General features: G+C 35.0%; 1 pseudogene; it reads left to right on the top strand.

The window, feature by feature from the left end:
- Positions 1-6,302: 6,302 nt before the first annotated feature.
- Positions 6,303-7,943, top strand: LOC130965875 (ethylene-responsive transcription factor ERF114-like; annotated as a pseudogene).
- The last annotated feature ends 15,855 nt before the right edge of the window (positions 7,944-23,798 follow it).

Genomic DNA, 23,798 nt, shown 5'->3' with positions numbered 1-23,798 from the left:
TGTTTCTGTTATACAATTTGATCAGTTAAACAATAAAACAAAAAATTTCACAAAGAAAAATAAAAAAAATATCAATGGAAGAACAATAAAAAAATCAGTTCAGCAGCAACTTCAGAAATACAAATTCTGTTTACAGTATTTTGCAACCCCATAAATAAAAAGGTTATAGAGGATGGAGTTTTAACTGAAAAAAGGTCGACATATTAATTATGATATGAATGAGAACTAAAATGATGTTGATTAGTTGAGAATAATAAAATATTTATGAAATATGATTAATGAATGAGTTAATGTGGATTATTTGAGGGAGTGCGAAAATGTTATATATGAATGAACGATGAATAAATAAATTTGAATGATTATTTGGCTTACGCACTTCTTTTTTATCTGAGATACGAATTTTTCTGAGTAGATGCAGTGGTTAGTCACCACTCGCTCCAAATTGAGACTCGATATTCTTGATCCTAAGTTATAAGATGTAGCAGAGTATTTTAACTCCCCGAAAATTCTCCCAATGAGATAAAAATTAAATGATTGAGAATTATATGCAAAGACTCTTGGAGATGCGCACATGAAGGGACTGTCCAGGAGTAGCTACCGGACATGTCGGGGTTTGGCTATATAACCGACAGATAAGACTCATCAGGTATAGGGCATGCATACATCGTATGCATTTGTTTGTTTTGATTGAGTGAGCATTCTTTGGGTTTGCCTATTTGTTATATACTATATGCTATATGTTCTACCTACTATACTTGCAACTGAGAGATCCCTTGTCTGGCGAATGAGTGACGAGGGTAGATCTACCAGTGTTTCGAAGGGTTGGAGGAGGCAAAGGTGAAGTGTTGAGTTAGATTTAGATTCAGGACTTGAGAACCTTAGATAGTTTACCTAATATCTGGTTTAATTTACTCCTTAAGTTTAAATTCTGAGTACCAGAGTTCTAGGATTGTCTCTGTCTTTTCCAAAATATTATATATTATGTATGTTGGCACCTTTACCATGTTAAGAACTCCCAGTTCTCATTCTATACCTATATTGTTGTTTTCAGATACAGGTCGAGAGGTATCTCGCTAGACATCTGGAGTTTCTTGCTGCATGTGATGTTGGGATTGCTATTTATTTTGTTATTATGTTATGTGTATGTATATAGATTCTTTTCCATATATGTTTTATGTTTGATCCTCCCAGAGGCTCTTGTGGAGAAATAGGAGCTTACTCGATCGATGCGCTTTTTTCACTTTGCAATTTTTGCTTAAAATTTTCTTCAAGACTCCTCCATATGATTTTCCTTCATATGTATATACGTATGTCTTTTATTTTAGAGGTCGTAATGTCTCACCACCTATGTTTTACGACTTAAGTATAAAATTCTGTGTGATAAAGTGTTACAAATTTCACCTAATTATTCTAAATTTTGCTATATATTTTGAAATTTAAGTTACCATATTATACCATATCTCATTGTTGGTCACATTGAAGCAATCTGTTGGATCTAGTTCAAAATGAAAAAAAAAATCTCTTTTGTATTTTATGCATTTGCATTATTCGTTATATCACTTCACTTGATAATTGATAGTTTTGGCAAAGGGAAAAAGAGTTGCGGATGCGGAGAAAGCTTCCATATTATAAGCTTTCATATTATTTATCTTAGTAGTAATAACTCTAAATTGTTATGTTATATGTTTAGACTAATCCACACTTTGAATCAAGGTGAAATTGCTAAAAAGATACTATTTTACAATAGTTAAGATGATGGACACTGTTGAAAGTGGATTTGGTTAGAACGACAAAGATAAAATAATTGTAGTGGAGCGACAAATTTTAAATGAAAGAAAGAATGTAAATTCTAAACAACTTTTTTAATACAAGTTTTTTATCTTAATTTTTTAATATTTACTGCCTACTTATTTTTCTTTTAATTCCAGTCCCATCTTAATGCTAATGGCCTCTATAATAGATCATTTTCATATTTTGAAGAGTTGGAAATAGCATTTGGTAGGGATAGAACTCAAGGAGATAATGCAAAAAATATAACTCAAGCAGTTGCTACTATGAAGGCTGGGCGCAAAGCAAACTTGAGTGATCAGCAAGTGAATGAAAACATTCAAGTAAATTTGGAAAAGACTAAAATTTAATATGAAACTGATTCTCAAGTACGTAAGTAATTGACTCTAGTTCATATACATAAATTTATTTATTGTTGACCATATTGTTGTGTACATAAATAGATAATCTTTTATGAAGTGTTTATTATATTTTAGGAGCCTCCAACTCCTGGTATTCTTGTTGCTCCTGGTATTTCTACTGCTCCTAGTGCTTCGTCTACTAGAGAAAGGGATAAGAGAGAGAGAGAAAAAGTGAGGAAGTGCTTCACATAATATCAAAATCAATTAGAAAAATGAAAGATGCTTATCAAGAATACACAACTGTTCTAATTGATATGGTTTCTTGTTTTAAGCATGAGAAAGAAGGAGTTGAGCGCAGAATGAAGCTAATGATACTGTTGAGGAATGTTTCTTATTTGGGCATTGATAAAATAAAGGTTGTCCTTATTATAGTAAAGGACAATAATCTAATTGACATGATGTTTTAATTTTAACTGAAATTTTTTTGCCATTTTTAAAAAAATTGATTTAAATCTTGTTATTTTTTAATTTTTATGGATTGTATTAGATTGTCGTTTTTAAATTTTTAGTACATGTATTTAAAAATGTTGAGATTTGTTTTGTATAAATTCAATTATAAGACGAATTATGGATTATGTGATTTTTAGAAATTAGATAAGTATTTTGTGTTAATTTTATTGTGATGTTTGTTATTAAGGATATTTTTAATACATTTTATTATGATAATGTTAATTTAATTAAACATATTTATTATTAAAGAAATTTTTGTAAATTTATTATTAGAGATATTTTTGTAAATTAAAAAAAATCAAAGTAGAAAAGTAATAATATTTAATTAGATTTATATTTAATTTTTAAAAAATTTAATATTAGGAATATTTAAAAAAAATAAATAAACATTTTTATCTAAAATTGATTATAGTAAATTTATCTTAAAATATATTTATATATAAATTTTTTATGTATTTATTAAATTTAGTCATTAATTTTTTAATTTAAATAAATAAAAATAATTTTAATATATTATATAATATGACTAAAAATTTTAGATTCAATGAAAAAATTATTTATTTTCAAAAATATTATACAAAATTCTAAAATATTAAATTTTGTAAATTAAATATTAAAATATTATATGTCAAGTAATATCATTTGTAGACATTGTATTTCTAAAAATGATATTATTGAAAATAAAAATTAATATTTGGATACTTAAATTTTTTTGGCTAAATTTTTAAAATGGTCTTTTAATTCACAGTTTTTATTATTTTTAAAATTATTTCCAAAATTTAATTCGAGATACTATATTAATCCCTGAATCCTTTTAATACTGAATTAGTGAATTAAATGCTGAATTAGTATAAGTTGTCACGCTGCAGATATGACTAAACAACCTCGTTTCTATTTTGCATTTAAACAAGTTTCCCTCTACCCGAATCTTTGGGCCCTGCTTCTTCTCCGTTGGTTTGTCTCTGTTCCTCTCTTCCTCCATTACTTCTATTTCGACTTCCTCATCTTCAGACAGCGAGAGCTCATTCCCTTCCTCCACCCTGACCGGTGTCTTTCCTCCTTTTACGGCATAACAAAATAACTTCTTAGCTTGACCTCCTTGCTGGCTTCTCTCTTCCCCCTCGATCATCCATTCTTCTTCTCTAGGAACGAGTGAAACCTCTCCCGAAAAGCTCTGTCCACCTTCACCTTTTCTCACCTTCTTCGCATTCCTAAACCCATGCTCCTCTCTATGAGGTTCATGTGATCGTGAATGTCCACCGCCAACGTAGCACCTCTCATGATGGAGGTTCAGTCCTGGGGTAGCTTGGATTGCAGACTGAGAGATCAGAGAAAAAAACAAACAACTGTCGTTATAGTTTGGTTTTTTAATCCAAACCATTTAAACAATTTTAAATCTGGATCCGGATCCAGATACAAATTAAAATCCAAAATTAAAAAAAACACCCTAATTTCAGACTCGCTCTATGCCTTCTTGATCTCGCCCTCTTCCTTCTTCAACGTGCGTCTCCGCTGCCGGCGTTTGTTGTTTCTGCCGCATCCGGCACCGGAGCAGGAAGCTTGAAGCTGCGACGGTGCGTCCCCTTCCTCATCTCCCACGGTGCGTCCCCTTCCTCTCTCGGAGCTTGAAGCTGCGAGTTCCTCTGTCCGCCACTCTGCGGCTGCGAGCTCTGCCATCGCCTTGTCGTCGTCGTCTTCTACCTCTCGTCGCCGTCGATTTTAGCGCTGCTCGCCTCCAGCTCCATCGCTTCCGGCGTTCAGGTATAATGCACGTCTCTGTTAGACTGTTACTCGATTCAGTTCTTCAGCATCTCGTCACTGATTCAGCTGTTACTCTGTACTCATTTCATTGTGCTAATTGCTAAAGATTAAACGGTGTTAGTATTTTCTACATAATTGGCAAAAAGGCTTCTTCTTTCAGCTCAATTAAGTTTCTTTCTGAAGAAGGAAACACTAATTTTAGATTGGTTATTTGATGAATGCATTCATTCATATTATTTGTGTATGGTGTTATTGGCCTGCTATTGAGAATCTTACTTGCTGTTAAGTTTTTTGCGTTTCATGATGAATGCTTGGTAGTTTGTTCTGTTATTGATGGCAATTTGACATGAGTGATTTCATGTGTGTATGTTGAATATTGAGGTAGGAATGGTGCAAGAAATAGAAGAATTTTCTCTTATCTGCTGTTAACATTGGTTGATATTATATTGTAAACTTTTATGATCATTTGGACCATTTTATCATATCTATGAACACTCATTTAAACCCTTGCATTTCATTTAAGAATACAGAAGATCAGGGTGCTAGAAATACTTTTGGTGTTCCCTTAGTTTGACTAACTGTTGTTCCTGTTCATTCATCATGCTAATTTTGGTTCTAAATATGTTGTTGGGTGAATTTATTTTGAATTTATTCAAGATAATGTCATGAGAAAGTGAGCTAGTATTTGCAAATTATAATATAATGAAGTTAGTTGTAAGTTAGGATATTGATACTGAATCTGTTTTTGATGTGAATTGCAATATTAACACCCAATCTGTTTATCTAGTGTTGGCTTATTGCATGGTTGTGGTTCCTGTTCATTCATCATGCTAATTTTGGTTCCAAATATGTTGTTGGGTGGATTTATTTTGAATTTATTAAAGATAATGTCATGAGAAAGTGAGCTAGTATTTGCAAATTATAATATAATGAAGTTAGTTGTGAGTTAGGATATTGACACTGAATCTGTTTTTGATGTGAATTGCAATATTAACACCCAATCTGTTTATCTAAGTGTTGGCTTATTGCATCATTGTGGTAGATAATAGAGTATGATTTAACTTTTAAACTTCAACCCTGTTAAAATTCAACTCCTCTTCAGAGTTATGCTTCTGCAGCTTTTGTTCTGTAAGTTATTTTAAATGCTTTAAATGCTTGCCATTTCATGTAGGCGTAGCAAAAAGTTCAGGTCATTTATTTTGGGTGTTTCTTTATTTTGGCTACTTGTTATTGTTGGATAACAGATGACTTTAATTTTGGGTGTTTCCTCATTTTGTTCTGTAATTTTTAAAGTAATTTTATTTGTTAATTTTTTTTACCACTATTCACATTTGGTTTTATACTTTCATTCAAAGATTTGTCTTAAAATGACAAAAATATAATTTATTTTGGGTGTTTCTTTATTTTGGCTACTTGTTATTGTTGGATCACAGATGACTTCAATTTTGGGTGTTTCCTCATTTTGTTCTGTAATTTTTAAAGTAATTTTATTTGTTAATTTTATTTGTTAATTTTTTTTTACCACTATTCACATTTGGTTTTATATTTTCATTCAAAGATTTGTCTTAAAATGACAAAAATATATTTTGGTTAAAAAATCTGGTTTAAAAATTGGATTTCTAAAAATTGAATTTTTGGTTAAAAGATATGGTTGAGGTAAAAAAATCTGGTGATTTCCAAAAAAAAAAGATCAGATTTTAAATTTGGATATTAAAAAAATCAGATTTAAAACCCGTTTGTATATAAAATCGGATTTGAATATTAAAATTGATTTGAAATCGATTTTTATTTTTTTAAACCGGTTTAGAATCGATTTCCCTTTTTAATTCGGATCCAGTTTGGTTTCATGAACCATAACTAATTCTAAAGTGGATGCAGTTTGGATTTTTAAAAATCCAAACCATGCCCACCCTTGATGATAACATTAGAAATTATATTGTTCTAAGTCAAGTTAAACCCAAATATCTTGAAAAACAGTTTCCATCTCATGTTCCTGTTAGCTATGAGTCCATTGAAACCATCCTTCATGGCATGAAACAATATATAATCCCCGAAATGACACTGGCGGAGTCCTTAATTCTTTTCATTATTCCCATCAAGTGGTAGCATTGCTGGCTTAATGGATGAGATGCTCAGCACTAGATTTAATGTCGTTGGATTCGACGCTCTCTTCTCTAGCGGCAACCGAGGTCGAGAGCACTGTCATTGATTGGCTCGGTCAAGAGCCCAAGTTACTAAAAGAATTTCTTTTTTATGTTAGGCACGACATGTAAGGCAATATTAGCACTAGAGATAGAATGGAAAATCAAATAGGAAGAGACAAGATCGGAAAGCTCTGTGGTGTGCGAAAGCTCTGTAGTGTGCGGCTCATATCAAACCCCTTGTCCGGTTCAAAAAGTCGCTCATATTGCAGGGTTTGATCCAAATAATTTTAGAGCCATTAAGACTTCAAGAACGAATTTAATTGTGGTAACAACGAGAACGTACTTTAGATAATATTCATATGAGGTAAATACCAAATTGGTACTCGAAAGATTCTGACACATGGTACCTGATCTTTATTATTGATAAAATGATCTCCCGAAAAATTTTAAAATTTGACAAAAATGACAAACTGCCAATTGTTTTACCTGAAGTTAAGGTTTAGGGTGATGTCTCAGTTAACAATTATCATATTGACCTACTTTTAATTTTTATAATTTAAAAAAAGTCCAATTTCAATTTTTTTAAAAATCCTAATCCTCTTTTTTTTCCCTAAAACTCTCGTCTCTTTTTCTAAATCATCATCATTTTCTAAAATCCTAAATTTTTTTCTTCTTTTTCCTCTCAACGATGCCATTTTTGGGAATCAGGTAGTGGTTAACGAGGCTCTGGTTGTAGTTGTAGTTGTGGTGGTGGTGGTAGCGGCAGAGGGGGTGAGATATGCTGTGGAGGCTCGCATGGAAGATCCTGTTCTTGAGACAATGGTTTAGTTTGCGATTGGGAAGGTGTGTGAAGAGGAGAAATGGATGGCGGAGATTCGCGATCCAAGGAAAGGTGTTCGCATTTGGCTTGGAACCTTCAACACCACCAAAAAAAGCCTCCATGGCCTGTGACAGAGAAGCTCGTAAGATTTGCAAAAAGAAAGCTAAAGTGAACTTCCCCAACTAGGATGACGAACATTCCATTCAACAATCTCGCAACATTATTCCAAACCTTCCTCCTCCTCCCATTCGAAGATCGAATAATCATCTTCCTCTGTATCAATATGGTGATGCCAACAACAACAACAACAACATGAATAACCAGACAAGGACTCTGAACCTCAATTTGGAGTTTGGTTACGATCTAAATCATGGAGGAGTTGTTGGTGTTGGTGGTGCCATTAATGCAAATCCATTTGTGAGTTGTGTTGATGATAATTCTAAGTATGGGTCTGGTTTTAGTTTGGCATCGGAGGTGGCAGGTGGGTCAAGTGGTGATCAACAACATTAAGAGGAGAAGAAGAGCTACGAGGTGGAGAAGCTTTTGGAGGAGTTAATGGCATATGAGAAAAAAAAATGAAAAAGGGGGTTGAGTATCAGAGAAGCAACTTTGGTTAGAAGAGTAAGAAGAAAGAGGAAGGTAGAGGTAGCAACGAATGAAAATGAAGAGGATTTAATTACAAAAGAAGAAGAAAATTGGTGGATGGTGATGAGGAAGGGGAAGAGATGAGAGTTTCAGAAAAAAAGGGATTAGGGTTTTCAAAAAATTGAAATTGGGGATGTTTTTAAAATTATAAAAATGTTTTTAAAATTATAAAAATTAAAAATGAGTAAATTTTGTAATTATTATAATTGTTAACTGACATGTCATCTTAAAATCTTAACTCCAGATAACTCAATTGACGGTTGGTCGCTTTTGTCAAATTTTAAAATCTTTCGAGAATCATTTTGTCAATAACAAAGATCAAGTACCATTTTGTCAGCGTCAAAATTTTTTGGGTACCGATTTAGTATTTACCTCTATCCATATTATTATTATTCAGGTATTTAAAATTTAAAATAAAAACAAATCACTTTATAATTTTTTAAAGAAAGAAATATTCGAGTTACTTGTGGTTACTACAATGGAGTTAGTTTTTGAAGTCTTAATGGCTCTGAAGTTGTTTGGATCAAACCCAATATAAACACTTTTTGAACCGCACAATGGGTTTGATTTGAGCCATAACCTGTACATTAAGAGCTTTTCTATCTTGTCTCTTCCTATCTGATTTAGCATTCTGTTTCTGGCCACAAATGTTGCCAATATTACCTCGCATGTTGTGGCTAACTTGACGCCACCGTGACCCGCGAAGAGGAATTCTTTTGGTAGCCTCGGCTCTTGGCCAAGCCAGTCATGATGGTGCTCTCGAGCTCGATTCTCGTCGGAAAAGAAAACGTTGAATCCAACGAGACGATATTGAGTCCGGTGCTGAGTATCTCGCCCATGAAGCCAGCAAGCACTTGATGGGAAGAATGCAAAAAAAATTAGGGCTCTACCGGTGTGTGATCCCGGGATTATTATGTGTTTTTCATGTAACAAAGAATGGTTTTAATGGACAGGCCAACAGGAGCATGAGATGGAAGCTGTTTTTCAAGATACCGGGTTTAACTTGACTTAAAACCAAATAGTTTCTAATGTTATCATAATAATTGGCAAGAAAGTTAACTATCATGTGGTATTAAATCACTCTTCTACCTCAGCCCATGACAACAATAAAGACGTCTCACGGCCCACAAGTTCAGCCCAACAGAATACACAAATTCAATTATAATTTTAGTCTTTATCTTATCTTATAGTTATCTTTATCTTTATCTCTATCTTATCTTTATCTTATCTTTTATCTTTCATAGACTAATGCTCTATATATACTTAGTTTTACCTTCATAGTGAACAATTCAATCAATCATCAATCAATAAAATTTCTTCATCTTTTCTTTTCTTTCATTATTATTCTTTCACAATTTTATTATCTTTGTATACTCTTTCCGTTTTATTATGGTATGACATCCATGGATCAAGGAGAAAGGGCACAACAGCAACTTCATTCGGAGCCTCTTTTGGACCTTTCGTCAACCCAACACTTTTTTTTCATGGCACTTCCTTTCAATGAAGAAGCTCGTCCTTCAAACCAACTTGAGCTTTTGCTAAGTCCAACTACTCATTATCTTTGTTCTTTCAATACTTTTTCTACTGTTAACAATTCTTCAAATCGAGATTCATTCTTGAATACTTGGATCATTGATTCTGGTGCCACAGATCACATTGCATCAAATTTGTCTTGGTTTATTTCTTACACACAAATTTCTCCTATTATTGTTCATTTACCAAATGGTTCTCAAGCTACTGTTTCTTATAAAGGCATCGTTCAATTTTCACCATCCTTGGTTCTTCATGATGTTCTTTATTTACCTCATTTCAACTTTAATATTATCTCTGTTTCGAAAATTACTTCAGCACTCACATGTGAACTCACTTTTTCATCTTCTTGCACTTTACAGAGCAACAATTTGGGGACGATTGATTTGGCCAGAATGAGAGAGGGATTATATGTCTTTGAACCCAATTTCGGTAAAAATTCATTCACTACACACTCCATAAATTCCATCCAATCTCCACCCATTACACCTTCCAATATATGGCATTTTCGTTTAGGACACCCTTCTGGGCAAAGACTTAATCATTTACATAAACAATTTCCTTTTATCTCTATGCATCATGATGAGGCTTGTGACATTTGTCATCTTTCTAAGCAAAAGAAACTTTCATTTTCTCAAAGTTTTAACAAAGCCAATGCGAGTTTTGATTTATTACATTTTGATATTTGGGGTCCGTTTCGACAAAGTTCTATTCATAATCATAAATATTTTTTTACTATTGTTGATGATTTTAGCCGCTTTACATGGGTTACTTTATTGAAATCAAAAGGAGAAGTGAAAAATCAAATAAAAAATTTTATTACTTTAATTGAAACACAATTCAATTCCAAAGTCAAAACTATTCGTTCTGATAATGGACCAGAATTTATTTTACCTGATTTTTATGCTTCAAAGGGCATTATTCATCAACGTAGTTGTGTTGAAACTCCTCAACAAAATGGAAGGGTAGAACGCAAGCATCAACATATTTTGAATATAGCTCGTGCTCTTATGTTTCAATCTAATTTACCATCATCTTTTTGGTCTTATGCTGTTAGACATGATGTTTATCTACTTAACAGAGTTTCATCATCTGCAATTAATTTTAAAACACCATTTGAGATTATATTCAATCATCCACTAAATTATCATGACCTTAAAATTTTTGAATGCTTATGTTTTGTTTCTACCCTAATGGCAAATAGATCAAAATTTGATCTAAGAGCCAAAAAGGCTGTATTTATTGGCTTTCAAAGTGGTTTTAAAGGATATATTGTTTATGTTTTAGAAGATAAAAGAATTGAGATTTCTAGAAACGTGATTTTTTATGAAATGATCTTGCCCTTAGTCACAAAAAATGCCCAATTTCATACACTCAGCCCAACATTGCCAAACACACATTCTCAAAAACAAGATTCAGTTAGTCTTCCAGTTAAACCCTCACCTATACCCATTGATCCAACTCCACCTAGTTCTTTATTTTCTCCAACAACCTCTCCCTCTTCCTCACTATCGTTACCTAGCCAAGTTGAACCCATGACCACCGAATTACTTTCAACACAGACACCCATCTCTCCTTCCACACTAGACACCAGTCCACCATCACCTTCTCATCCCCCGTCACCTTCTTCACCACCTGAGCAACCCCATCCTCGTCATTCCGACCGGCCTCACCGACCTCCAGCATATCTCTCTGATTACTTGTGTAATTCCTCTCTCATCTCTACAAATCAATCTCCCTCAAAGTGCAAGTATCCTTTATCTTCAGTCATGTCTTTTTCTTCTCTTTCATCTTCACATAAAAGGTTTCTTTTATCTCTACATTCTGACGTTGAGCCAAAGTCTTTTAAGGACGCCAATCAACACTCTAATTGGCGTGGTGCTATGAAAGATGAGTTGGATGCTCTTGAGCTGAACAAAACTTGGCGTCTTGTTGATTGCCCTGCAGGGGTTAAGCCGGTTGGCTGTAAATGGGTCTATCGCATCAAACGCAAGCTTGATGGTTTAGTTGATCGATATAAAGCACACCTTGTGGCTAAAGGGTTCACTCAAACTGAAGGTGTTGATTTTTTAGAAACTTTCTCCCCTGTTGTCAAGCCTGCCATCATCAGATTAGTTTTGGCATTGGCCTCTATGAAGCGTTGTCCCATACATCAGTTGGATGTTAATAATGCTTTCTTACATGGGGATCTTTCTGAGGATGTTTATATGACTCAGCCACCCGGATTTACATCTCCTCAACCGAATCAATGTTGTAAGCTACTAAAGTCACTGTATGGTTTACGACAATCTAGTCGTATGTGGTATGACAAACTTTCTCATCTTTTGCTATCTCATGGATATCAGCAGACCTCGTCTGATTATAGCCTATTTGTTAAATTCATTGGTGATCAAATTTCTATCCTTCTAGTCTATGTTGACGACATTGTTCTTACTGGTAATTCCATTTCTGAACTTGCTACCATTAAGTCTATTTTGCACCAACACTTCCGAATTAAAGACTTGGGCCCATTCAAATATTTTTTGGGTATTGAAGTTACTCAATCAGAGAAGGGAATTTGCTTAGCTCAAAGAAAATACTGTCTTGATCTTTTAGAGGATTCTGGTTTATTAGGTGCTAAACCTGCTTCTGTTCCAATGGATAATACCACAAGACTATATCAAGACAAAAGTCCCCTGCTATCCGACCCTTTTATATATCGCCGTTTGGCTGGCTGTCTTATCTATTTCACCACTACTCGACCGGACATCATGTATGCAACTCAACAATTAAGTCAATTCATGGCATCTCCTACTGAATCTCATCTTCAAGCTGCCAAACATGTGTTACGATATCTGAAAACTAGTCCCGGCAAAGGACTTTTCTTTCCAAGGGAATCAGAAATTCAGCTTCTTGGCTTCAGTGACTTTGATTGGGCTGGATGTCCTGACACTCGACGATCTTTAACAGGTTATTGTTTCTTCTTAGGCAATTCTTTAGTCTCTTGGAAGACCAAGAAACAAACCACCGTTGCCCGCTCATCCACGGAAGCAGAATATCGTGCACTTGCCAACACAACTTGTGAACTTCAATGGATACTAAATGTGTTACAATTTTTACGCATCTCCCCTATCCGTCCACCAGTTTTATATTGTGATAATCAGAGTGCTCTTCATATTGCTGCTAACCCAGTTTTTCATGAACGAACCAAACATTTAGAGGTTGATTGTCACTTGGTTCGACAAAAAGCTCAAGCTGGAGTGATGAAACTTCTCCCAATTCCCTCTTCTGGGCAACTAGCCGACATCTTCACCAAGCCTTTGTCTCCTCAACCCTTCCATCTTAATCTGAATAAGCTTAGTATTCTTGACATCTTTCATCCTCCAGCTTGCGGGGGCGTATTAAATCACTCTTCTACCTCAGCCCATGACAACAATAAAGACGTCTCACGGCCCACAAGTTCAGCCCAATAGAATACACAAATTTAATTATAATTTTAGTCTTTATCTTATCTTATAGTTATCTTTATCTTTATCTCTATCTTATCTTTATCTTATCTTTTATCTTTCATAGACTAATGCTCTATGTATACTTAGTTTTACCTTCATAGTGAACAATTCAATTAATCAACAATCAATAAAATTTCTTCATCTTTTCTTTTTTTTTTTATTATTATTCTTTCATAATTTTATTATCTTTGTATATTCTTTCTGTTTTATTATGTGGCCTTGCTTGCTGAATTTTTCAACATCCAAAGGGTTGTTCATGGTGAATGAATTATAATTACTCTTGCTATCAATTTGAGTTGTTCTCATGTTTACTTTGTTTTGGAATGATTATGTAAGGTTTAAATGTTAGTTCTTTATTTGGAATGGCTAAGTGAGGTTCGTAGGATATATAAATATAAATAAAAAAGAATATTTTATATTTTTTTTTGTAACCGAATATTCGATATGTTAAACTCGTGTTTGTTTTAATTTTTTTTTATTTTTATATTTTTTTGTTCCGTTTTTATAAGAAAAAGAATAAGAGGTCAAATTTATTGAGCACGTCATAAAAAATGCTCCAATAATAAAAAAGATTACCATAATCAGTGAGGTTATTTTGTGCTACAGAAATTAAAAGGACTATAAATCTAGCCTCCGATTCTTTTAGTAGAATCACCGACTCAATTCTCTAACCGTGATTTTTGTTAGTTTTTGAATAAATTTTTTTGTCTTACAGCCATTATTAAAATAATCTTTTTTTGTTAGTTTTAAAATGATAAAAATATTCTTTTAAAATCATTTATAAAAAGACTAAAATACTGTTTTACAATTAAAGTTGTTTAATTTTTATTAGAAATTAGATATTTTAATTTAATTTTAAAAATAATAAAATATTCTTTCTTTTTTAAATTTTAGATAGATAAAAATGTCCTTTTGTTTTTTAATTGTCTTAATATAGTTAGAAATTTGAATTTGTTTTTAAATGAATAGACTATTAGTTTAGTTAATCTTAAAAAGATTAAAGTATCCTTTTTAAAAAATTTGTTTTAAAATACTAAAATACTTTTTAAATGAATTAAAAAATAAAAATTTGAATTTGATTTTAAAACCCTAAAATACTTTTGTAGTAAATTTTATTAGAAGTCTAAATAAAATACACTAAAAGGTTGTTTTAGTCCTTTAGTGATCAAACTCTCGTATTTTGTTTCTAATACAATCAAAGATCTTTAATCTTATAGGGTATTTTAGTATTTAACATTAAATCCATTTTTTATTTATAATATTAGCAAACAACATTAATATATCCTAAAATGTTATTTTATTCTCTTTAAATTAGTCCTTAAAGGAATATTTTATTCTTTTAAAATTAAGTTTTAAAAGGGTATTCTAGACTTAGAATTAAATAAAAGAGTATTTTAGTTATTTTAAAATTAAACAAAATTAAAGTTTAAAAGATTATTTTAGTCATTTAAAAATTCATTGAAAGGGTATTCTTGTTTGCAAAATTAATCAAAAGGATGTTTCAATCATTTAGTTATTAATTGTCAACATCATGATAGTATAAGAAATTATATAATATATTTTTTTGAAAAATAAGTAAAAAATAAATACTGATAATATAATCTATATATATCTCATAGGGTAAAAAACCATAATAAGCCAACTGGCTCAAAAAATAACGTAAATACGCCAAAGCAAAAATCGTTTCAGCAATAAGCCAGACCGCATTTTTATATAATTCGAACCAGCTTGGTTCGAACTAGAAATGGTAGTAATTCGAACCAGGGTGGTTCGAATTAGGTTATTTTATTTGTTAATAAATCGAACCAACCTGGTTCGAATTATGAATGAATGTAATTCGAACCAAGGTGGTTCGAATTAGGTTATTTTATTTGTTAATAAATCGAACCAACCTGGTTCGAATTATGAATGAATGTAATTCGAACCAAGGTGGTTCGAATTATAGAGAGAAAGGGTTTTCCGTGTAAATCGAACCGGGCTGGTTCGAATTACACAAATCATAGGTCGAACCAGACCGGTTTGAATTAGGGTGAGACTGACTGAGCTGTTTATCTATGGACGAGGCAGATCCGAATCGGCCAAAGAGGTGCGGCCTATGGCGCCAACCCGGCCTATGTCACCATTCATAGTTCGAACCAGACCGGTTTGATTGTTTATGAATAATGCAACACTTTCCGTGGATGCACAATTTAATAAGAAAAAAATAATCACTAAATTGTTTCAAGATTCGTTGATCGTAGGAAGTGAATGTCCCACAAGAGAAATAAAAAAAAAAACATAGGTGAACAGACTACAACATAATAAAGTAAATGAACAAAATTGGTGGAGTGAAAAAATGGGTGACAAGACATAACACTGTCACCGAATTTCAAATATGATGACGGAAAAGACTCTAACATGCCTCTTTGTTTGAAATGCTCTTCTTTGGGGTTAACTTAGCGGAGAAGTATTATTTAAAGACAATAATTAAAATAAAATATTATTCAGTAATAAAAATTAAATATTGGAAACTGTCCAAACTATGGAAAAAAAAGTACAAACCACTATCATACATGATTGAACTTTAAAGAAAAAAATACATGAAACATGACTCATCTAAACAGATGCGACCCAGTGCCACAGCGAGGGGGTACCCGTGCCCTCTGACCTCGGCGGATCAACGGCTCCACATCCTCGATGTCATCCTCGTCATCCGGTGGGGCAGGCTGTGCTGGTGGCGCAACATGCAGGGGTGTCGCCGAAATCCCTGCGACAGACTGTGATGCAGCGGTGAAGGCGGATGGAGGAGTACCTCCGAGACGGAACTGGTGACCAGCGGATGAGGATGGAGGCTCATTCAGATCAACATCTAACGGGGCCTGTGTGCCTGAGGTCTGACCACCACTGCGCGGAGTGGCCTCCCCCTGCATGATGGCGCTGATCTCGTCAAGGAAGCGTGGACTCCCGAAGTCCCCAACAAGCGTGTCTGACCCAATGAAGTCTGACCACTGTGATCCGGGGATGCGCCAAGGTGTCCCCCCCTGCTCAGGCTGGTCATCGGCTGGCACACCAACGAAGTAATCTCCAAGAGGGCCTGATCCAAGTACAGCATCACCTGTGTATGCCCCGGCACCCATCCCTGTACCATACAACTCACCTGCATGACCATGATGTGTGGTAGCACCAGCAGATGCAGCAGCCCCTGAACCACCCCCACCAACGGGCCGATGCTGATCGTCGGTGTCGTCCCGATGGTCAGGACGACCCCTCGCCCTACCTCGCCGGCCTCGTCCTCCGCCTCTAGCGGGACCGGCGTCGTAATCATCGTGCACACCAAGGTCAGGCCACCTCCACTCACGCTGGCTCCTCCGTGTCCCCACACCCATCCTCCTATCAACCCTACGCCTGTCCGGCACGTCCTCCTGACGATCCATGTCAGGAACTCGCCCCGGACCCCGCTGTGAGGCCTCTAATGGAATAGGAACTGCTCTAGGATCCCCCAACTGCGACTCCGGAGACAAGAACCTCTTACCATACTGACGCCACCAGTCAAGGAACGCATGCGAAGGACCGGGGTCGCCTACAACGTCGAACCTCAGCACAGAGTCCTGACGAGAGTCCCAAAGGAGATGCCACCTCTGCAAAGTAGACGGGAACCATCGATCGCCGCCTCTACCGTCCTTGGACATCGAAAAGTCAATGTTCAGGACGGGATGCGGAATGGGCTGAACCCCACCAAACTGCGGAAGAACACGATCTATCTGATGCCACTCTATCACAGCAAAGTAGATCAGCGCCGTCACAGAGCGCCACAACGCCATATGCCGAGGCTCCAAAACCTCTGGATGCACAACCTGAAGTACGTCCGGAGTAGTATACGGCATCCATAGAAACTGCAAAAGGAACTCACCCTTGTCAGGGCAACTTTATCACACAACTAGAAATGCTAGATTCTAAAAGGAGACTTGTTAAGTAGCATACTCACCTCCCCATCCTGTAACATGTCTATCCTGAGCCTCCACATCTCCACTCTAGGACCCTTCTCGCTCCCGGAAGGGTTGTAACCTGACCATCTGCACCATACACATTGGTTACATGAACAGAAATATTAATGACTACGCAGTTATGTATGTCAAATTGAAATAGAGAAGGCATAGTATAGTACCTGGATGCCAATGGCCAGCTCGACTCCTCATATCCTGCTGGCCTAAATCGAGGAAAGCGCCAAAGATCCAAGACTGGAGCAGCTGAAGCGGGCCCGCTAACTTGACCACATGTCTGTTTGCCACTCGGCACATGCACCGGTACAACCAAGCCAGTGCGGCGGAACCCCAGCTGTAGGTACCCATCTCCTCCAGCCTAGCTACGTACGGGAGCCATCTGATGTGAATCCGGTTCCCGGACTTGTCCGCAAACAGCTGCGTGTCCAACAACATCATGATGTACGCACGGGCATAACGGCGCACAGTCTCATCATCAGCATCCTCAGGGCACTCCCCGAAGGTCTCCTGAAACCAGCTGCAGTTCACTGCGTACTTCTGAACCTGGCTGGGAGGAGGTATAACTCCGAGCAACTCCTGGAACCAGACCCAGGCTGGACGGCCACCCTCGATGTATATATGGAACTCGGACAAGCACCCGCTCACGTAACGGCCGTCCACTGGCAAACCCAGCTGGTATGCCACGTCCTGGAGTGTGATGGTGCACTCTCCGAACGGCATGTGGAACGTGTGCGTCTCTGGACGCCATCGCTCTACGAAAGCAATGACAAGAGCCTCGTCTAGCCGGAACCATCGGTCGTTCAGCCTTGCAAGATGGTATAGACCTGCCATCTGCAAGTACGGAACGTATCTGTCATCAAGTCGCATGCCCTGCTGCCGCCGCATGCTCCTAATGCATCGCTGGGGCTGCTCACAAAATGAAACGCTCAGTTAGAACCGGCTTGAAATCCAACCACAACCATAAGCAGCATCATAAATCATCAACATACCATTCTGCTAAATAAGACCGCATAACATTACATGAAAGATAACCAACTAGAAAACAAATCCATAGACCGCACAACTAAACCGCATAAATAAACCAGCCTAACGAGAAACAGCTTAACTAAACCGGTTTACGTAAAAGAGCTACGGTAAAAACAACTAGCATAAAAAAAGTCAAACAAATCACCAACATAAAACCACTAACGAAAATCACCTACCCTAAACCACTAACATAAACCGTTTGCATAAATCACTCGCAAAAACCGCTAACACAAACCTCCAACATAAACCACCAACAGAAACCACTAACTTAAACCACTAGCATAAACCACTAACAAAAACTACTAACATAACCCACCTACATAAACCACTAACATAAACCACTAACATAAACCACCATCTAACCCACATGCAAAACCACTAACATAAACCACCAACAGAAACCACTAACTTAAACCACTAGCATAAACCACTAACTTAAACTACTAATAAACCACCTACATAAACCACTAACATAAACCACTAACATAAACAACCATCTAACCCACATGCAAAACCACTAAGGCACAAATACCGCTAGAATAAAAAATATTTCCGTACTAACCTCCTCGTCGATGACCCCGGCTATATGAGCGACTCCGTCCAACCGATATAACCGTGCCGGATCGTCCCCCATGAGCAGAGTATTCCGTTCAGCTATTATTCGGAGAGAATCTCGGTCGTTTTCTCTGAGATTTTGTGGGGTAGGAGGGAGGAATAAGAGTTCGAATGAGGGTGATTCGAACTCCTTATATAGCCGAATCAAAGGTAATTCGAACCACCTTGGTTCGATTTATGAAGGAGAGTAATTCGAACCAACTTGGTTCGAATTACATGCTTTGCAATGGTCATAGTTCGAACTAGCCTAGTTCGAATTATGTGGGATTGAAGTTCGAACCACCTTGGTTCGAATTACGTTGAAATAACAACCTCTAATTCGAACCACCCTGGTTCGAATTACTACCATTTTGAGTTCGAACCAAGCTGGTTCGAATTATATAAAAATGCGGTCTGGCTTATTGATGAAACGATTTTTGCTTTGGCGTATTTACGTTATTTTTCCACTCATTTGGCTTAATATGGTTTTTTACCCTATCTCATATGTTTGTTCATCCATGTTTTCATTTTATTATTGATACATATTAATTTGTCGTCATACCAAAATCATTATCTAATATTTTGTGATGAAGTATCTCATTCCTACATTTAGGTAGGAGTATAGAGTCTATGATATTTTATAGATACTTTAGTATTAAGAAAAAAGTCTTTTCAATACCAAAATATGTTGTCTATTTTTTTATTTTTAAACTTAAGAAAAAAAAAGTATATTTTGCTTAAAAATGATAAGTGCAGTTTATAATTTTATCAAATATATCAACGTTTAAAAACGTAACAACACATTTTTTTTATGCATGTAGTAATTCGTTGGCATCTAAATTAAACAAAAGGCATTCTTATAGCCAATTTTCGTTGGCATCTAAATTTCAACTGATATATGGGAAAAAATTATTCAGGTGACTGCATTTTTCTCATAATGAAAAGTTTAGGATACAGGAATAAATTAAGTTGACACCTTATTTTGATCAAGAAATAATACGGTATGTAGTAAAATTTGGAAATGATTTTTTCTTTTTTTATCATACAATACTCACATTCACACGCAACACACACACTCTATTAATGGTTCATCCACCGTCTCTAGTGAAATTCATTTTAACCAAGGTACAGCATTTTAAGGATATTGACACTGAATCTGTTTTTGATGTGAATTGCAATATTAACACACCAATCTGTTTATCTAAATATTAGCTTATTGCATCATTGTGGTAGATAGTAGAGTATGATTTAACTTTTAAACTTCAACCGTGTTAAAATTCAACTCCTCTTTAGAGTTATGCTTCTGCAGCTTTTTGTTCTGTAAGTTATTTTAAATGCTTGCCATTTCATATAGGCATAGGAAAAAGTTTAGGTCATCTATTTTGGGTGTTTCCTTATTTTGTCTACTTGTTATTGTTGGATCACAGATCACTTCAATTTTGAGTGTTTCCTCATTTTGTTCTGTAATTTTTGAAGTAATATTATTTGTTAACTTGCACGCAGATCACTTCAATTTTGGGTAAAACTTTTTATAACATGTGCACAAAATACTAAAAGTTTATTCATTTTTTACAACTAGTTTTTTATCACTTCAAGTCTGTGACTAGGTATGCTTAGTACTCACATTTAGTTTTATACTTTTATTCAAAAATTTGTCTCAACATGACAAAAATATATTTTAGTTAAAAAATCTGGTTTGGAAATTGGATTTTTGGATAATCTAGTTTTGAGGTTAAAAAATCTTGTTTTGAAATTGGATTTCCAAAAAAAAAAAAACGGATTTTAAATTTAGATATTAAAAAAATCAAATTTAAAATCGGTTTGTATATAAAATTGGATTTGAATATTAAAACCGATTTAAAATTGATTTTTATTTTTTCAAACTGGTTTAGAATCGATTTTCCTTTTTAATTTGGATCCAATTTGATTTCATGAACCACAAAACTGGTTCTAAAGTGGATGCAATTTAGATATTTAAAAATTCATACCATACCCACCCATGATAATATTAGCAACTATCCTGTTCCAAGTCAAGTTAAACTTGGATATCTTGAAAAACAGCATCTTATCCCCTGTTGTCCATTAAAATCATCATTCATGACATGAATAACACAAAATCCCCGAAATCACACTGGCAAAGTCCTTATTTCTTTGCATTCTCCCTATCAAGTGGTAGCACTGCTGGCTTCATAGGTGAGATGCTCAGCACTGGACTCAACGTAGTTGGATTCAACGCTCTCTTTTCCGACGGCAACCGAGTTCGAGAGCACCATTATTGATGGCTCGGTCAAGAGCTCAAGCTTCTAAAATAATTTCTCTTTCACGGGTCATGGCGGTGGAGTCATGTTAGGCACAATATGCGAGACAATATTGACAACACTCATGACCGCCAGATACAAAATGTTAAATCAGATAGGAAGAGAGAAGATCGGAAAGCTCGCAGTGTGCGGTTCAGGTCAAACTCGCTGTTCTAAGAGTCACTCATATTGCTGGGTTTAATCCAAACAACCTCAAAACCGTTTAAGACTTTCTTCATTATTATATTCATATTATTATTATTTAAATATTTAAATTTAAAATAAAAATAAATTAATTTATAATTTTTTAAATGAAATGCGAGTTAATATAAATATATTACAAAGCGAATAACTCGAATATTTTTTTTAAAAATTATAAATTTATTTATTTTTATTTTAAATTTTAAATATTTGAATAATAATATGTATATAATAATCTAGAGTTCATTTTCGTTGTTACCACAATCGAGTTCGTTATGGAAGTTTTAACAACTCTGAAGTTGTTTGGATCAAGTCCTGCAATATATGAGCGGCTTTTTAAACCGCACAATGGATATCCGGCTTTTTGATCTTGTCTCTTTTTATCTGATTTAGCATTTTGTCTCTCTGGCCACAAGTGATGCCAATACTGCCTCGCTCATTGTGCCTAACATGATGCCGCCTTGTCACCGGTGAAGAGGAATTCTTTTAGTAGGTTAGGCTCTTGGCCGAGTGACGTGCTCTCGAGCTCGATTGTGGTCGGGAAAGAGAACGTTGAATCCAACCACGTTGAGTCCAGTACTGAACATTTTGCCCATGAAGCCAACAGGCACTTGATGAAAAGAATGCAAAGAAATTAGGATTCTGGCAGTGTGTGATTCTGGGATTATGTGTTGTTTCACATCATGAAGGAGTTTCAATGGACAAGCCAACAGGAGCATGACGGGTTTAACTTGACTTAAAACCGGATAGTTATCATAATAATCGGCAAGAAAGTTAACTATCATGTGGCCTTGCCTCTTGAATTTTTCAACATCCAAAGGGTTGTTCATGGTGAATGAATTATAATTACTCTTGCTATCCATTTGAGTTGTTCTCATGTGTACTTTGTTTTGGAATGACTATGTAAGGTTTAGATGGGTTAGTTCTTTATTTTGGAATGACCAAGTGAGATTCGAAGGATATATAGATACTAATAAAAAAGAATGTTTTATATGTTTTTTTTGTGATTGAATATTCTATATGTTAAACTCGCTTTGTGGTTGCTTTAATTTTTTTTCTTTGTTCATTCCCTTTTTATACACATGTTATTTTGTGCTACAGAAATTAAAAGACCAATCAATCTAGTCTCCAATTCTTTTATTAGAATCACCAACTCAATTCTCTAAATATGATTTTTGTTAGTTTTTGAACAATTTTTTGTTGGGTCTTACAACCATTATTAAATAACCTTTTTTGTTAGTTTTAAAAAGTCAAAAATACTCTTTTGAAATCATTGATAAAAAGATTAAAATATTATTTTACAATTAAAGTTTAATTTTTATTAGAAATTAGGTATTTTAGTTTAATTTTAAAATACTAAAATATTATTTTTTTAATTTTAGATAGACAAAAATATCCTTTTACTTTTTAATTGTTTTACTATGGTTATAAATTTGAATTTTTAATTCATTGGAGTATCCTCTATCAAGTTTTTTCAGAACTTGGAAAAGTATTTAGGGTGAACCTTAATCACTCTTGGGCTATGAAGCACGGATTCGCTCATGATGCCGGCGTATCCATGTCGGACGCGAATCCGACGCCGACACGCGGTGGATACGTCAAACGAGCGTATCGGCGACGTGCCTTCTTGCGGTGCAGAATTTTGGTGAAGCGGTCACAAATCCGAACGAGTCCGACCCGATTCAGATGTTCATAAGACGAATTTTTTTGCTGAGCTGCAAATCTACAATTGATTTTGTGATTTTATGGCCCGATTAACCGATTTTTCTTTTTTAATTTTAAAATATTTTAAAATAAAAACAAACCAACATTTAAATTTAAAAATAAAATAAGTAATAAATCAAAACCTAAATCTACTTACCGTTTGTCTTTGGTGGCTTATTTACTCACTAGCTTAGCCGTTCTTGATTCTCTGCGTTATATTGAAGAAGAAGAAGAATAGAAGATACAGAGGATGATGGACTTGAAGCTGTGGTATTTGCGGATGATGGACTTGGAGGAGAAGAAATTGATACATTTTCTGTTAGCGAGATGGCAAGAGTAGATTAAAGTTTTTTTTATTTTTTTTAATAATTACATAATTTTAAAACTTTTTTATGTAACTATATTTACTCTTATATTTACAATATGATATTTTATTATTTTAATATATTATTTAAATTTTAATTTACAACATATCGTAAACGTGTCGTATCCAATTATTTTATAAAAAAACGTGTCGGCGTATCCGTGTCGTGTCCGTATCGCGTGTCGTATCGATGCTTCCTAGCTCTTGGGTGACATGTACAACTTTCAACGATATTCTGGACAAGATTTGGGAAAGGCTAGCTAGTTGAAAAGGTAGATTGTTTAATAAGACGGGCAGACTTTGTTTGCTTAATTTGGTAGTGACTGTAATTTCTACTTACCGCATGCAATTATCTCTTTTTTCTAAAGGGGTAACTAAAAATAAAATTCATGATACAAAACTTTCTATGGAAGGGTCAAGCTGATGGTAGAGACCTGAATCTAGTTAATTGGAAGGTGTTAGTCACCCTAAGAAGGTTAGAGGTCTGGAAATTAGAGATCCTTTTTGTGCTAATATTGTTCTTCTGGAAAAGCTAGTTCGACAATTTTTTCACCATCCTGACAAGATATGAGTTCAACTATTGACAGAGAAATACCATTTCTCTA

This window comes from Arachis stenosperma, chromosome 3 (genome assembly GCF_014773155.1).
Source record: "Arachis stenosperma cultivar V10309 chromosome 3, arast.V10309.gnm1.PFL2, whole genome shotgun sequence".
Lineage (NCBI taxonomy): Eukaryota > Viridiplantae > Streptophyta > Magnoliopsida > Fabales > Fabaceae > Arachis > Arachis stenosperma.
This window is presented reverse-complemented; position numbering and strand designations above follow the sequence as displayed.